Raw genomic sequence first — 15,916 nt, 5'->3', positions numbered from 1 at the left:
TCTCTTCTTCAGGTCAGCAGCTACTGTCAGAGTGCAAACATAGGGAAGTTGGGTCCATGATCTGCTGTCAAGAAGCAGCTGATGTTTGTGAACAAATACTCACCAAGAGGGATGAACCCATCTATTCTTCCTGCTCATGATAATCCTATTTGAAATTGCTGGCTGCACATTTACTGGTCTTAAAATCATTCTCTCCTGTTTTAAACTACAAAAACCAGGGACAAAGACTTCATTTAAAAGTCAGGATGAAGCCCACAGTAGATTATTAAATTCTTACCAACACCAGAGGACCCGAAATTCCAGCTCTACTTTAAAAAATGAGATGATCTTGTGAAAAATAACAGAGGAACCCCCAAATATATTAAAAACATAAAACATTACAGACTCTGCATGGTTGTTTGGTAGTTTGGCATTTGGAATGTAATGTTGCATTAATGCCCCCTGCTGATAAGCCTTCAAAAATCTACTTTGGATCAAGCTCAGTATTTAATTAGGCCTCTTTCTTTAAATTAAAAAAAAAAAGAAATCTAGCATCTATCTCATCACAACTGGGTTCTTCTTACATAGATCACGTTTCTTTTAAGTCTGCTACATAATAAGGTCTTTCTACTCTTGGTTTAGTAAAAGGGACAAAGTGATGTTGCATGACTAAGTAGGAAGTAAATCTTGAAGTAGAAAAGGAATCTTTTTATAATGATTTCATAAAGAAAGCAAATTATTATAATGAAATATAGCTTGCCAAAGCAGAGAAATTCCAAGAGGGTGAGCAGATATTCAGAGTTATACTAGAGGGAACTGAATCACAGAATCACTGAGATTGGAAAAGCCCTCTGAGACCATTGAGTGTAATCATTAACACATCACTGCCAAGTCCACCACTAGCCCATGTCTCGAACCCACATTCCTAAATGATAAACATATTCATTGCATTTATTATGTATTTTCTAGCTAAATAAAAGATTTAATTAGTACTGATTTTTACAGAGATACTTGGTTTTATATTTTTCCTCCCTCTTCAAGCAATGGAAGAAATGCTTTTTGTTTGCTATTGGTGATTCAAAAGATACTACTGTGTTTTTTCCAGTTCCCATCACCTGTGGTGCTGCATCTTTCCTTTGTGCAATCATCTTCCTGCCTCTCTGAGGTACATAAAGCCTTGTGCAAGTGTCTGTAGCATTGGCTGACCATCTGAAGCTTGTAAGACACCTGCCCCATTTTTAATACTCTTGAAGTTAATGACCCCTTTCCTCACTTGTGGAATGGTCACAGATCACAAGTGAGAAAAGGGGGGAAAAAAACCAAACGAAAACAAAACAAAAAACCAGAAAATAATAGGACAGAATTGTTCATCCAGAATTTGGTCAGAAGCAGGTATGCAGTCTTTGGACATCCAGGGCATGAGCCAAATGCTTCCACACCTAGTTCTGCTGGAGCAGACAATAAACGGCCCAGGATTTTCACCACCACGAAGAGTAAATATAAGAATAAGGATATGTAGGATAGAAAAGGAGGCCAAACTACTATAGATGACAATTACCTTTCTTAATTGATACAGTCGGTGTCATATTTCATAGAATAATAGAATCACAGAATGGCTTGGGTTGAAAGGGACTTTAAGGATCATCATGTTCCAACCCCCTGCCCTGGGCAGGGACACCTTCCACTAGACTAGGTTTCTCAGAGCACCATCCAACCTGGCTTTCAGTGGATCTGGGAGAATTTATCAACTCTCTGAGGTTGTACCTCTGAGGGCAGTACCTTGTGACATATTGATCTGATATGGCACCTCTTCACCTCTCAAGCCTACTCAGCATTCAGGAGTGATGTCAGAGGAATCACCCTAAAGATTAGAACATATTTGTCAGCATGAACGTCCTTGACAGCAGTCTGAGAGGGGAAGGTAGCCAAGAGTTAGTTAGTTTGTTCGTGGCATGTCATTATTGTTCCCTTGGAAAGGTGTGGGGTGTTTTCCAACTCCTCATTCCCCCGGCACAGCACGTTTCCATCTAATGTTGCAGTACGTGTAGGAGTTGACCTTGCCAGTCACCTGCCCAGGAGTACCATGAATGTGAATGTGGACTTCCTCCCATCTTCTTACAGATCCAGAAAGACTTGATGGAGGAGACAGAAACAAGAGTCATTACAAGCAAATCCATCTGTAATGAAAATAAAAAAAAATAGCAGAGGTCATATGCAGCTTAGATTTTTTTTTTTTTCTTTTTTATTGTTGTTGATATGGAGAATTCTTGATTTTGAAAAGACAGATGCTGGGAGAAAAATATCTTTTTAATTAATAGAAGTAGCAAAGGTTTATAGCTTGTAATGGACCCCTGCAACTGGAGGTCAGAAACCCACCAGGTCTATATCAGTCTTCTGGCAAACACTGCTTCCAACAAACGAAACCCACTATCTCTAATTATTCTTACCTTACCAGGGTATCTGAACAAATACAAAGATATATATCTATATATCTATATACAATAGTATATAGATATATATAAAGATATATGCCTTGGACTTGGTTTGTTTTTATACATAGACCTTGGCTACATAAATACTATTACAGTTAGGATATACAGCTCATGGTGTGGGGTAGGTGTCCCTCCTCCCTTCAAGCGGACAGTTTCAGCCTGTGTTCAATCCGTGAGTCACAGTAACCTGTCAAAGTAGGCTTAAATTTATTATATGAAAAACACTCATGAAATGTAAAGGTCTACAAATGAAAAGGTTGAAATTTTTTTTTTAAACTGAGAAAGCTAGAGAAGTGTGTAGAGTGTACTGAGTTGCATTTGATAATCAATGTGCCTCATACTATTACTTATTCTATTTTCCATGTATGAAAAAGTTGTACTGGTTAAAGCATTTTTATGCCCTTATGTCTGTTGCCATTAAGAGAACTGTACTGCTTTAACTGCACAGTTAGAACTGGATAAATCTGTATTCCTTATAAGGATGAGCTCTTAGGTAACATTAAGTTTCTGTGGTGTAGCACCTCGCCATTCTTCAAGGACCATTACATAAATAAGAAACTGTAAGAGTTTTTAACCAGATGTCAGTATTTTTAGAGGTCATGCTGCTCTCACAAAACATCTTGTCCTGAAATAAGGGCTTTAGGGGAAGATACGAAGTCCTTTTTGTTTGTCTGAGTGTTCTCTTCCACCTTATAAACTATACCTAATTCAAACTTAATCACTAAGATGGTGAAATAAGGTAATAAGTTTTTGAAATGGACTTGTAAAAAGCTCTGCCGAGGCTGCTTTGACAATTTCTACACAGCTCCAGCTTCAAAAGCCCGTGAGTGTTAATAACCCCTCTCTGTCTCCCCTCTCTGCTTCCCAGCTTGTGCCACCATGCTGACTGGATTTAAAAACTCCTGTAACAAAGCCATGTCCTGTAGTAGGCTACTATCAGACCAGACCATGACGTTTGTGTGCCACAGTTGCATAAGAAAACTGGTTTCAGAATTAGATTGCAAAATCAGTTCTATAAGGTGAGGGAGATAAAACAATTTGAGGAATGGCAGTTTAGAAAGATTATTGGATTTCAGATTTAATCTGACAGTGTAAAATAAATGGTTATTCAGTGGAATGAAACTATTCACTTGGGTTTGTTTTACTATCAAGTGGCGTTCCAATATGGGTTGTTTTTCTTCTCTTTCTCCAAGTGAAGTGTTTGTTCATTACACAGTGTAATGTGTAATGAACAGTCCTTTGTCTCTTTTTTTGTTCTTGTTGTTTTGCAGTATTTTCATAAAAAGTAGATGATTTGCTGCATCCAGTTTCTTGGCAACATAAAAGATTCTGCGTCAGCCAGATCCTTATAACCCATTAAAAACATGAATTCAGTGCAGTCGCAGGTTTTAAGAGCCTTTGTTGTCCGATACACTTCTCTTTCTACGGACCTGGGTATGCTAAAGAAGTGTGAACGTGAAACCTTTTAAGTCATGTCATTTGTGATAAAATGGCACAGAACAGATACTTAACAAAGTGCTGTAAGTGACCAAGTCTTTTGTTGATCCCTGAAGAGTTCATTCTGCTAACTCACATTAAAACCTAATGAAATTTTAGCTGCTACAACATCTGGATTAGGTGGGTTTCTAATTAATGGCGGTCTCCATCTTCTTTGTTATTTGTGAGGACAGGCTTGTCTGAGGGGGTGTTTAACATTTCTTCACCACTTGACCTCTCCCAACATTCTTAAGAAGTTGTAGTAAGTCTTTCAGAATAGACAATTTCAGGAGTCCTGAAAAATTCCCGAGAGACATAATGTAAAAAAGCTTGTCAAAGTAATTAAGTCAAATTATACTAATCCAGCATTCTCTAGATGTCTGCAATTCTTCTACCAGTATCAGAAGGAAGTTTGACTATTTAAGAAAACAAAACATAACTAGTGGAATGTTTCCTCTCTTTATGTCAGGTACAAGCCCTAGAGGTAAGAAATTTGTATCAGCTGAAGGTTGATTCGCTAAGTAGAGATCAGCTGGCCACAAATAAGTAGAGCCAACAGTTATAAAAAATTACTGATCCCTGAACGAGCATGAGTTTCTGAGGCCTCACCCTTATCAGGATACTTTAGTAAAGAGACTTAGCAATTTTTGGACAGAGGCTTGATTTGCTTTTAGAAAGGTAAAAATGGGTTTTGAAATATAACAATAAATATGATTTCTTCCAATTGTCTGTGCTTTTGATATCCCTCTGCTGCAGCTGCAAGACTGGAGTTCCCATCTCCGAGTTAAAATGGACTGTCTTCCTTCACGAAGAAAGACCTACACCCATACCTGGGCAAAACAGTCTGGGATGTGCAGTTCAAATATTTCTGATATTAGAGAGCAAAAGCGCACCTTAACAATTCCTTCCAGCAGTAACTTAGGAGTTACTCCAGGACACACATATGCTATGACTATTGGATACTCCAGTGTGTCTGTTACAAGAGTTGTGCTCTCATCACCTCAAGAAAGCATAGCAGAATTTTTCAGATTTTGCATAAAAATGGGTCACTAGCATTTATTCGGGGGGGATAGAAATATTATTAAAATGTGTGGAACTGTGAGCCAACTTTTACAGCATGTGTGCCAAGAGTTGAAAACACTTGTGCAGGTTTGTGGTGCTCTGCTCATGAAATTGTGGCGGTTTCAGTTAATTAATTGAAACCCACTGAAGTTTTCTGGAAGCAAAGTGAGCAAGGGTATTTATAGGTATTTCTTTGACTATCTGCATGTCAATACTGGTTTGGCTTCTTTCAGGAGGAATAAAAATGTATCTTATGTTGTCATTTTTATGCAAGAACACAACTGATAATTGAACATAATTGATAATTTTTCAATTATCAGTCATAAGCATTAAAGGCATTGTGAGATATATTATGAGTTATGTCTGGGAAGGCTGATAAGCTGAAAGAATTGACCTATTTTTGTATAAATAGCAGCAGTACTTGGGTGGTTTCAAATTCGTTCATATGGACTTGAAATATGATTTATATGAGTTACAAAACACACAACAAAAGGAGATTTTTGCAGTGGCTGTGTGCCTGTCTTATAGGACACATGGACATTTTCTTGCTGGAGGGTACACAAGAAATTTTTACAGCTTCTTCCTTTTCTCCCTCTGTTTCTTGCTCCTCTATTAATAACTGAGGAGTCTTCAGTACAGGCTGATCAAACAATTCTGCCTCCCACCTTGTCTTCCCTCTTCTAACACTGATCTCTGTCTTTTACAGTTTTATGCCCCTTTCCCAAATGGATTTGGCCTCTTGCTTTCTTACTTGCAAAACAGGGGCCTCTTTTCTATGAGTAAGAGTATTAAAAATATATATAGAATAAAAGACCTCCCAATTGTTAAGGAAACTCAGAAGTGCTTTGCTGTGAATTATGAGAGTTCATACACTCTGGGACTTCAGTCCTACTATCTGGTACTGTCATAATTTTGATTTTGGATGTCAGTGGTCTCTGAGTTATGCTGGCAGAGTATTAAGGTGAAGGGGAGGATTTCTGGATGTATACCAGTACTCCAGGGTTAGTGGGGCTGAACTGTACTGCTCACTGGCAAAGATTTGCTTTCTTCTGTCTCAGAACACAATCTTACGTTAATACCTGATTAGCTCTGCACCAAACAATTACTCATTGCCCAAAGAAGATTGCAAGACTTGCTTCCTATTTCTTGGACATTGAAGTGATTTTTTGACTGCAGAGAACTCCCACAACTTAAAAGAGGAGCAAGAGTGTGCAGTGACGGGAAGGTCTGCAAGGACAGAAACAGTGTGGGCTTGTACAGCAGGGCAGAATTTGAGGGTGTGTGGAGGGACAGATATGTGCTATATAATTAATCCATTTAAATAGCTGACTTTGAGTAAAAAACACACCTCGGTTGCTTAAGTCCAGGTTTAAATTCATGCACGAGCTTTTAAATGGGGCTGTGTTTTCTTAATACTATCATGAATGAGCTTCTGCAGAATTGGAACCTAAGCATGTATACCATTGAGCTTTTTAATGTGCAGATTATTGACTAATCCAAAAAAATCTGGTCCAGAAGAAAGGTAAATCTTGGCTCTGCCACAGGCTCTGCTGTGACCTAAGGGCAGTCATTTTATCTCCTTGGCTTTTGTCCCCTCTCTGTAAAATGGTGATAAGAGCATTTTCTTATCTTACAATGGAGTAGTGGTGATAAATATTGAGGATTATGACATGGTTAAATATTGTGGTAATCGAGGCCATTAAGCACCTTAAACACTTCTGTTCATTGGCTGCTTTTCTAAAGTGAATTACTGAGCATTTTTAATGTTTTCCAAGTAAACTCAAGGAAATGAGTTTATAAGATTTTAATAAATAAAACCTGTAAAATGTCAGCATTAAAATGTGTTGTGTTTTCTGAATTATGTAACTGGATGTTTTGTATCTTTCTCTTAAGTCAGCCTACCTGCTTTTCTTCACTGCTCCCTTCAATGGACGTAAACCTGAAAATAGGAAGAAAAGGCAAAGTTGCTATCTGCTATTAATGGACTGTGGCTACGAAATTCAGGAATTTCCACATTTGTCATTTTGGGTCCTAATTTTAGAAATCAAAAAAGTTAGGGGACTGAAATTTATAAGGCATCCGTGACCAGTAAATTGAAATGAATTTTGGGGAATTTTTAGGGTACCCATCAAGGGAAATTAAACACATTTGTGCTTGTATATAAAGAAAAAAATAATGAAAAATACATTGGGCAGAGTCCTACTGCCATAATTCTACAAGGAGTCTGCAAAGATGCATCAGGATGTACATATCATTTGTGTACATTTGCAGTAGCACCCATCCCAAGAGCAGCTGCCTGGGTCACTTCTGCCTGGGTGTGGGTCCATCCCCAGCTTGTCGCTGCTGCACAGAGGTGGCCACTGAGCTTCCGTCCCAGAGCACTCAAATTCCAAGACGTCTACAAAGCAATATTGCAGCTGTTCTTTATCTCAGCACTCAGGGAAAGTTTCCTTCCTTGTAGGGAATCTTTCTGTCTCTTGACATCCTGCTTCCAGCCAGTTTGACGCCTTCTTGCACTTGGACCTTCTTGCCTTCTGTGCCTCAGTCACAAATTACCACTGTGCAACAGTTGCAATTAGAATTTCCCCTGCACAAACAGCCAGTTATCTCAGTCATGTTGCAGTAAATAGATTTGAAATAGTCGCCCAGTAGAACAGAAACAGAAAAGGAAAAAGGAAAGGAAGAAGAAAGTAAGTTCTCCATGTTTCTGGTTGCCTTTTTCTGGGAAGCTGCTTAGAGCAGTGCCTCAAGATGAGGCACAGGAACATGCCATACAGATGTGGTCAGGTCTTCACTGACTGTATGAGCAGCATAAATTTTGCTCACATTAGTGGTAACAACTGTACCTCACATCGTCCCTTGTTATTGTGCAACTGTGGTAGGATCTGTTGAGCTGGAGGTCTAATTTCCAATATCTGCTGTTGCTGTTTCCATGAGATGGTGGAGACATTACCTACAGGATACAATGTGTTCACAATTCAGATCTCTTTTTGCAGATTTTGTATGCTTGTTTTCTTTCTCAAAAGAACAAAACACAGAAACTGAAGTGTTAACAGGATTGGATTCATTATTGATATGTCTCAAGGCCTGGTTGGACGAAGCTTTGAGCAACCTGGTCTAGTGGAAGGTATCCCTACCCATGGCAAGGGATTAGAATGAGATGAGCTTTAACGTCCCTTTCAGCCCAAACAATTCTGTGATCTGTAATGTTCAGGTCAATGTTGATTTATGTTGGTCTAGAGCTGTATTTTAGAATCACAGAATCACAGAATATGCTGAGTTGAAAGGGACCCACTAGAGTCATTGAGTCCAGCTCCTGGCCCTGCACAGGACTATCCCAAAGAGTCACACCCTGTGCCAGAGTGTATCATGCAAACACTTCTTGAGCTCTGTCAGCCTTGGTGCTGTGACCAGTGCCCTGGGGAACTTGTTCCAGCACACAGCGACCCTCTGGGTGAAGAACTTTTCTCTAAGCTCCAGCCTAAGCTCCTTGACACAGCTTCAGGCCATTCCCTCAGGTCCTGTCATTGGTCACCACAGAGAAGAGATCAGTGCTTGCCCCTCCTCTTCCTCTCACAAGGAAGCTGTAACTGCAATGACTTCTCCCCTCAGTCTCCTTTTCTCCAGCTGAACACACCAAGTGCCCTCAGCCACTCCTTATACGGCTTCCCCTCAACACACTTCACCATCTTCATTGCCCTCCTTTGGACTTAATGGCTTAATATCTTTCTTATACCGTGGTGCCCAAAACTGCCACAATATTCCAGGTGAGGCCACTTCAGGTCAGAGCAGAGTGGGACAATCCCCTCCCTTGCCTGGCTGGCGATGCTTTTCCTGATGCCCCCCAGGACACGGTTGGCCCTCCTGGCTGCCAGGGCACTGCTAACTCATGGCCAATTTGCCATCGACCAGGACCCTCAGGTCCTTTCTGGCACTGCTTTCCAGTCTCTCATTCCCCAGTCTGTCCGTACATTCAGGGCTGCCCCACCCCAGGTGCAGAATCCGGCACTTTCCCTTGTTGAACTTGATATGGTTGGTGACTGCCCAGCCCTCTGATTTGTCAAGGTCTCTCTGCAGGGCCTCCCTGCCTTGGAGGGAGTCAACAGCTCCTCCCAGTTTTGTGTCATCTGCAAAGTTGCGCAGTGTCCCTTCCAGTTCTGAACATGTCGAAGTCACTTATGATGATATTGAAGAGCACAAGTGGAGCCCTGTGGAACCCATTAGTGACAGGTCGCCAGTCTGATATTGCCTCATTCACTATTACCTTTTGTGCTCAACCCACGAGCCAATTGGTCCCCCATCCCATGATGCGTTTTTCTAGCTGTGGGTTGGACAGTTCGTCCAGAAGGATCCTGAGTATCGAAAGCTTTAATGAAATCCAAAAAAATTACATTGACTAGCTTCCCTTGATCAACTAGGACATGCAGGAGGGGGTTTCATGCAGCACTGAGGCAGCATTTGGCAATGGGAGAGAGTTAATTGTCCAGCTGACATCCAGAGTCCACATTTGGGATAAGTGACATATTCCTCCTGTATCAAAACCCAACATTTTTTGAAAAGCAGTTTTTTTCCATATGACACCTGTCGCTGTTGAGACGGCCAAAGTGACACAGAAACAGTCTTCTTCCAAAAATAGGACAGGAGAGGGATAGATCCTTTATTGTAACAAGTCACTGACATTTATAGCCCTTGGCATAACATACATGTTACACTACAATTGGTGTCTTCAAATAAACATGTGTCAGGATTGGCTGCTCTGTAGCACACTCCCGATGATTCAGCATTTGTAGACTCATAGTGACTAAGCTCTAGCAAGCTCATTGTGATTTTGCAAAAAGTTCAGGATATCTGCTTTTATAGTCCTGTCTTCCTTCCAACAGACCTGCTGTTAACCCCAACAATTCCCCCTTTATTTTATTTATGACACAAAGATGGCCTTGACAGTCTGCTGCAGGGCCCTTTGCAACAGGCTGATCAAGCAAGGCATCAATATCGACAATTCCTGATCTAAAGCTAAGAAGAAATGCAGCATCTCACAATAAGGATGGATAACAACACTTCACCAAGATAAAAATTAGAGTTCATCTACCATCTAGAATAAGGATTCACTATGATCCAATAGATTCATGTAGCACATGCCCTTAAAATCTTGACACTCATGTAAAGTATTTTTAAACCTACACACATATGTATTTTTAAGTCTACACAGTTTCTCTCTCTCGTACAGTCTTTTTCCAGTCATTCAATTGGTGGCCACCTCAGTCATCCTTCACTCACACATAGCTGGAATTTCTATTATACTTTTACATTTTAATTACACATTTTACATTTTAGGTAGTTATTGGCTGTATACTTCTTGGTTCGTCATTTTTTGGTAGTCATGTTTAAGAACTGTACCTGGTTTGAAGAGGAATTATTATAAGGAATATAAGGCCTAACAAATTTAAGAGATCTATTATGATTTAGCATCTGTTTATGCGCCTGCATAGTCCTTTCCCCCTTTTTTGTATTTAAACATATTCATTTGATGTGTAATTTTATATTTTTGTTCATTTTTTAGCAACATGCCATAAGAGTTGTAAATTAATACAAATGGTATTTCATGTCATAATTCACATCTTGATAGAACTGGAGGTACATTGTATCACATATGGATTAAATTAGCCTGTACAATATGTTATCATGGGATTATCTACTCAACAGTGTTAATACTGAATAAGAATCTCTGAACATTTACATTAAGCATATCAAGAGAAGTTTCACAGCAGTAGTCACTAAAGGAAAACAAAACAGTTATTAGAATTCACGTAGTATATCGCAAATAATTCTGTTGAAGAGATTCATACTCGCTTTCATTGAGTATAATGTTGTAACTTCTGTAGCGTGACATGCACTTTAACCTGCAATAATTGTTTTAGCTTTTGAAAAACAGCAAATGATAACATTACTTGTCTTTACAGTTTTTTAAGAATTCCTAAATTGTGGAGAAGTTAAACTAATGTTTGAGTTATGTGAGTAATGTGTAGTTGGCAGCAACACATGATTTCTGTTTATAGTCTGCACCTAGAAAAATGATAAGTCAGTATTACAGTCTGCTAATACACTTTGAAATTCAGTGTCCCCTGTGAGAGAAGTCAGTCCACGTTGTCTCTGATGTCTGGGATGTAGTCATCTCTTGACTCTTGTTCATCTGCTTCTTCTAGTTGTTCTTAACCTTTAATAAAAAACTTGCAAATTTGTTATTAATAGTTCAGTTTTAAGTGGTTATCGTGGGTAATTTCGCAGTTCTTCTTTGAAGCTGAAGGCTTAGTGATGATTCTTTGCAGTGTAATTCTCTCTGTTGGAGATAGGTTCCAATGGCTTGGTTCTTTGATTTTTTTCTGGAGCATTCTTCAATCGTGCTTCTCAAATAACACTGCTTAGAACAATCACATTTAGTTTTAACTCAGCTTTTTAGGTCTCTAACTTCTGTATTTTCTTCTGCTTTTATCATTTTGAGCAGCATTTTATCAGGTTGTACTGCAGAACAATTTTCACTTATTGTAAAGCAAAACACACTGAATTTCAGGAAGGCCGCTGTAACTTTGATAAAGGCAAGTAGCAAGGAATTAATTGAGAGCAGGTTGATAAGTGTCAGTTTTCATTATGAAGAAACAACTGGCTGTTCAAAATCCCAGCATATGGAAATCCTTCAGAGGATGAGATTACTGATTTTTATAAGGGTTTTATTTGCATGATTGGATTAAATATAGTTTTATATCTTTTACTTTTCTATTATCAAGTCACACACAGCTTGGGATTTGAACAGTATTTTTGAAATTCTACTTTTCTGATGTAAGGATTCACAGTAATTCATAGGGCAGATTTCTGCCTCACTGGATGTAAAAAATTAAACTGGAGAACAGTCACTTTCAAACTCAAGCAGTTTCACCCAGCCTCTGAAAAGACATGATCAGCTGAGATTTATAAGCAACTAATTCTGAATTTTTGCTGATATTATATACTTTTCTAGGATAACACAATATTTTGAGAATATTTGCATGTATTAAGTAATGAAAAATAGGAACACTTGAAAACTCTAAACATATTACTTGAACAAAATAGTTATAATAGTTTAACTTATGAAGATGCATTTAAGAATTTAACAACCGTAAACAACGTTTAGTAATTTCCAACTTTAGCGATTTAAATAAAGCCACAGCAAAACTCAGGTTGTCCCAAACCAGGGTCTTGCTTATAGGAGCATACCAAGGGATCAGGGAGCTTCCTGGCAAAGTAGCAACAGTTCTGGTCTAAGCTTGTCACTTGATAACAGGGACACACCTCTGCTGCTTAGCACAGAGACTAGAACAGATGAAGTTTAAGACAGTTTAGATACTTTCAAAATTACGCATATTTGTATTTCACAGAATCTGAGCAAGGCAGAATTTGTCTTTTGAATCCCCAAATATATTAAACTTAAATCATGCAAGGGTGTAACTAATAGTCACTTGTGTTCTATTTTAGAGTTTGTTATTGGAGCTGTTATCTTTTTCAGCAAAATATCTTTGGGTGAAAGAGCATTTATACCCTTTTGTTTCCTTTCTCAGAATACCTCACAGTTCTGAAGGCACTCGAGTTTTTTCAGAATGTTTTCTGGTTTTCAGCAAAAAATTGCATTAAAAAATTGACTAAGGAACAATTTCTACTTTTCAGTCTTTCTGGTATATGTCCTACTAAAAAGAGAACAGAAAAATTAAGGTTATCAAAGAAGTTCACATGGTTTGTTTGTTGTTATAAAAGTAGGAAAGATTCTGATGTCTTCTGTTCAATTACTAAGCAATAGTTTAAACTTTAAAGGCTGTCTGTTGCTAGGCAGTTCCTTGTATTATCTCTTTAGATCTCATCTCTCTCCCCACGAAGGTGGAATTCTCAAGCTAAAATGGCCCATTTTTCCTTTTTTCTCTGGCAAAAACTGCCTTTGTCAAATAAGATATCTTGGAAGTAGGCATTTTACTAAATTAGTCTACACAAAAACTTTTCTAGCAATCTCTAAAGACTTGTCTGTAAAACACAGAGCAACAAAAGGGTGTTTGCATGGCTCTCTGCGTGGGGAGAAAGGGGAGAAAGGCACCTCCGCTTTGCTCCGGTGGAAAGCCGCCTCCCCCCCGCCCCACGCTTCGGAATTCTTCACCGCAGGCAGCGGGACCACCCCCATAGGTGTCCCTGTGCCGGCCATGGTCGCTGTTGCACAGCCCCGGGCCACTGCCCGGATCTGGCTCCAGCTCATCTCGGCACGGCGCTGCCCTGCACTGCACTGCACACCCCCCTCTCCCCCGTGCCGCTTGCGAGCGGCAGGGGCGTCTCCATCAGGGTCCCAGCACAGCATAGATTCCCTCTCTCTTTTGTTCAAGACACTTTCATCGGGCTTGCACTACATTAAACTTAATCTGCGAGAACTTTTTAGAACTGCTGCATATCTTATGTGTTTTGCCTTACACACACTGTGAAACTGAAACAGTTAACTGGCACATGAACAAAGAATAGGTTAACTCAGGCTGCGAAAAAGAAAGAAAAGAAGATGGGTGCCGACTCCAAGCCCAGTGGCCTACAAGAATGGGCTCTGCTCTGCTGTTTTCCACCCAGCCCCCACTGAGGGGCCGCAGCACTGGGCTGCTCTGTTTGCTCTCGAGTTTGTTTTTGCCCCATTCCTTCTGCCCACATGTCTCGATTTGAATTTCTCTCCCTATTTGTTTTCTCGGCGAAGTCGTCCGGTGGAAAAACTGTTTTTGCTGCAGCGGCAGCACTGTGTGAGCCTGGATGGAAGGTCTCCTGATCGGAGTGGGAGTCTAGAGGGTTGGGCAGTGAGTCACGGTTCGATTTCGCATGGTTTGGTCGGGGCAGCGTGTGTCGGGTAGCAATGCACTCCTCCCCCTTCGGCAGGGCGGCGACGCCATTCTGCAGCTACGCAGCTGAAAATTCCCGCATCAGCGGCAGTGGGGAGGGGCCCCTCTTTCTTTTCTGCCTCCGGGGGTGAATTGTTAGGTTTTTCTACATTTTCTGGCTTGGAGGACGGTGACTTTTTAAAAGCGTGATCTTTTAAAGTTTCAAAGACAGTTCGCTAGGGTTTCAGTACACTGGTAGCCTGCTTATCTTCCTGGGTAGCTGCGTCTCAGAATTTGGTTCTTATGCGAATCATTCCATGGATTGCTGCCTCTCCCCCTCTTCCAAATCTTTCAGAGTCTCACAGAGCAAGCGCGAGCAGACACACTAAATGCAACTGACATAGTAGCTTCAAAGCCTTGTTTTCAGTACCATAACAGCACACATCATAATGCAAAATCATTAATCTTAACACCCTTACAACTAAGGAGGGCTTACGTTTTGTCCCATTGTTACAATTTTTGTTCCCGATGGTTCACCTCCGATGTCTTACCTCGTGAGGTGTCAATAAAAGCTCAGGTCCGGACCAAGGCAGAATCTCACTGCTCTCAAAGCTTCATTGGGCGCCGTCTCCACCGTGCTTCGGCCCACGGTTCAGACTCTGTCTCTAGGAGATAAATCACTTCAAACTCTCTCTTTCTCGGAGATAAGTCCCTTCGAACTCTCTCTTGGAGATAAATCACTTTGGTGCAGCATCACGTCGGGGTCACCAGATGTCGCTGTTAAATTGAGATGGCCAAAGCGACACAGAAACAGTCTTCTTCCAAAAATAGGACAGGAGAGGGATAGATCCTTTATTGTAACAAGTCACTGACATTTATAGCCCTTGGCATAACATACATGTTACACTACAACTGGTGTCTTCAAATAAACATGTGTCAGGATTGGCTGCTCCGTAGCACACTCCCGATGATTCAGCATTTGTAGACTCATAGTGACTAAGCTCTAGCAAGCTCATTGTGATTTTGCAAAAAGTTCAGGATATCTGCTTTTATAGTCCTGTCTTCCTTCCAACAGACCTGCTGTCAACCCCGACAGACACCCAAAGAAGGTTATAAGTTCAGTAACCTGCTTTCTCCCTTTCCCAGTAAGAGGGGAAAAAACCTACTGTATATTGTCCCCTCTCCTGTTCTCTCCCCTCTGTTTGCTGGCTGAGGCTGACAACCTAAAGTATATCTGGGAGTGTGTTTGGGACAGGAAGGGTGGCTCAAATTGCTTCAGACAGCCCAGGGAATCTGAGGTGCTAGAACTGAGTTTAAATACCTATATATCCAAGAATCATGTAATCTCCAATGTGTTACTCTGGGCATGTCAGGCAGTGATACTGTCATTGCCTTCCTCTGATGTTAATTAATAAAACTGAGTTGCCCAAGGTTGATCAGGAAAACTGCAGCTGCTCAAGGAGTTAAATTCAGGTCTAAATTAAGTTCTGAGTCCTTAGTTATAGGGCTGTGTTTGTTTAAAGGGAATCTCATGGACTCATCCAGGGTGCTGTAGGGGTCTCTGGGGAATACACAAATAGCAACATCTTGCTTTAAGTTTGCTAAAAAAACTTCCTTTTGGGCAGGTATAAGGTCTTGAAAATAATATGGCTACAAAATGAGATTATTCACTTTAAAGGTAAAAAATGGGAGAAGGTGTGGAATCTCTGAATTAGGGCTTTATTGTGACCTTCTTAAGTCTGCTTTACAAGTGGCTAAGGGGGGTTGTGAAGACTGCATCTGTGGAGATGTTCAAAAGCCATCTGGGCAGCCAATTGAAAGCGTCTCTGCTTCAGCAGAGGAGGGTGGTCTAACTGACCTCCAGAGGTCCCTTCCAACCTCAACCACTGTTGAGGACTCTGTGATCCTCTACTTTCATCTGTGACTTCTCTCATTTTGTGGGATTTTTTCTAATTTTAGTCCAACTCTCATTCAAATATACAATGGCGTTAATATCTGGCTGTGTGTCAGAGCATGTGTGCAAGGTCAGGCCAGAGGAATGCA

At 40.4% G+C, this 15,916-nt stretch overlaps 1 protein-coding gene across 4 annotated transcripts in view; it reads left to right on the top strand.

The window, feature by feature from the left end:
- PLPPR1 (phospholipid phosphatase related 1) overlaps positions 1–15,916 on the top strand; it is a 130,343-nt gene that overhangs the window by 81,623 nt on the left and 32,804 nt on the right. The gene's annotated exons all lie outside the window — the stretch shown is intronic.

The sequence above is a fragment of the Chiroxiphia lanceolata genome, chromosome Z, assembly GCF_009829145.1.
Source record: "Chiroxiphia lanceolata isolate bChiLan1 chromosome Z, bChiLan1.pri, whole genome shotgun sequence".
Classification (NCBI taxonomy): Eukaryota; Metazoa; Chordata; class Aves; order Passeriformes; family Pipridae; genus Chiroxiphia; species Chiroxiphia lanceolata.
This window is presented reverse-complemented; position numbering and strand designations above follow the sequence as displayed.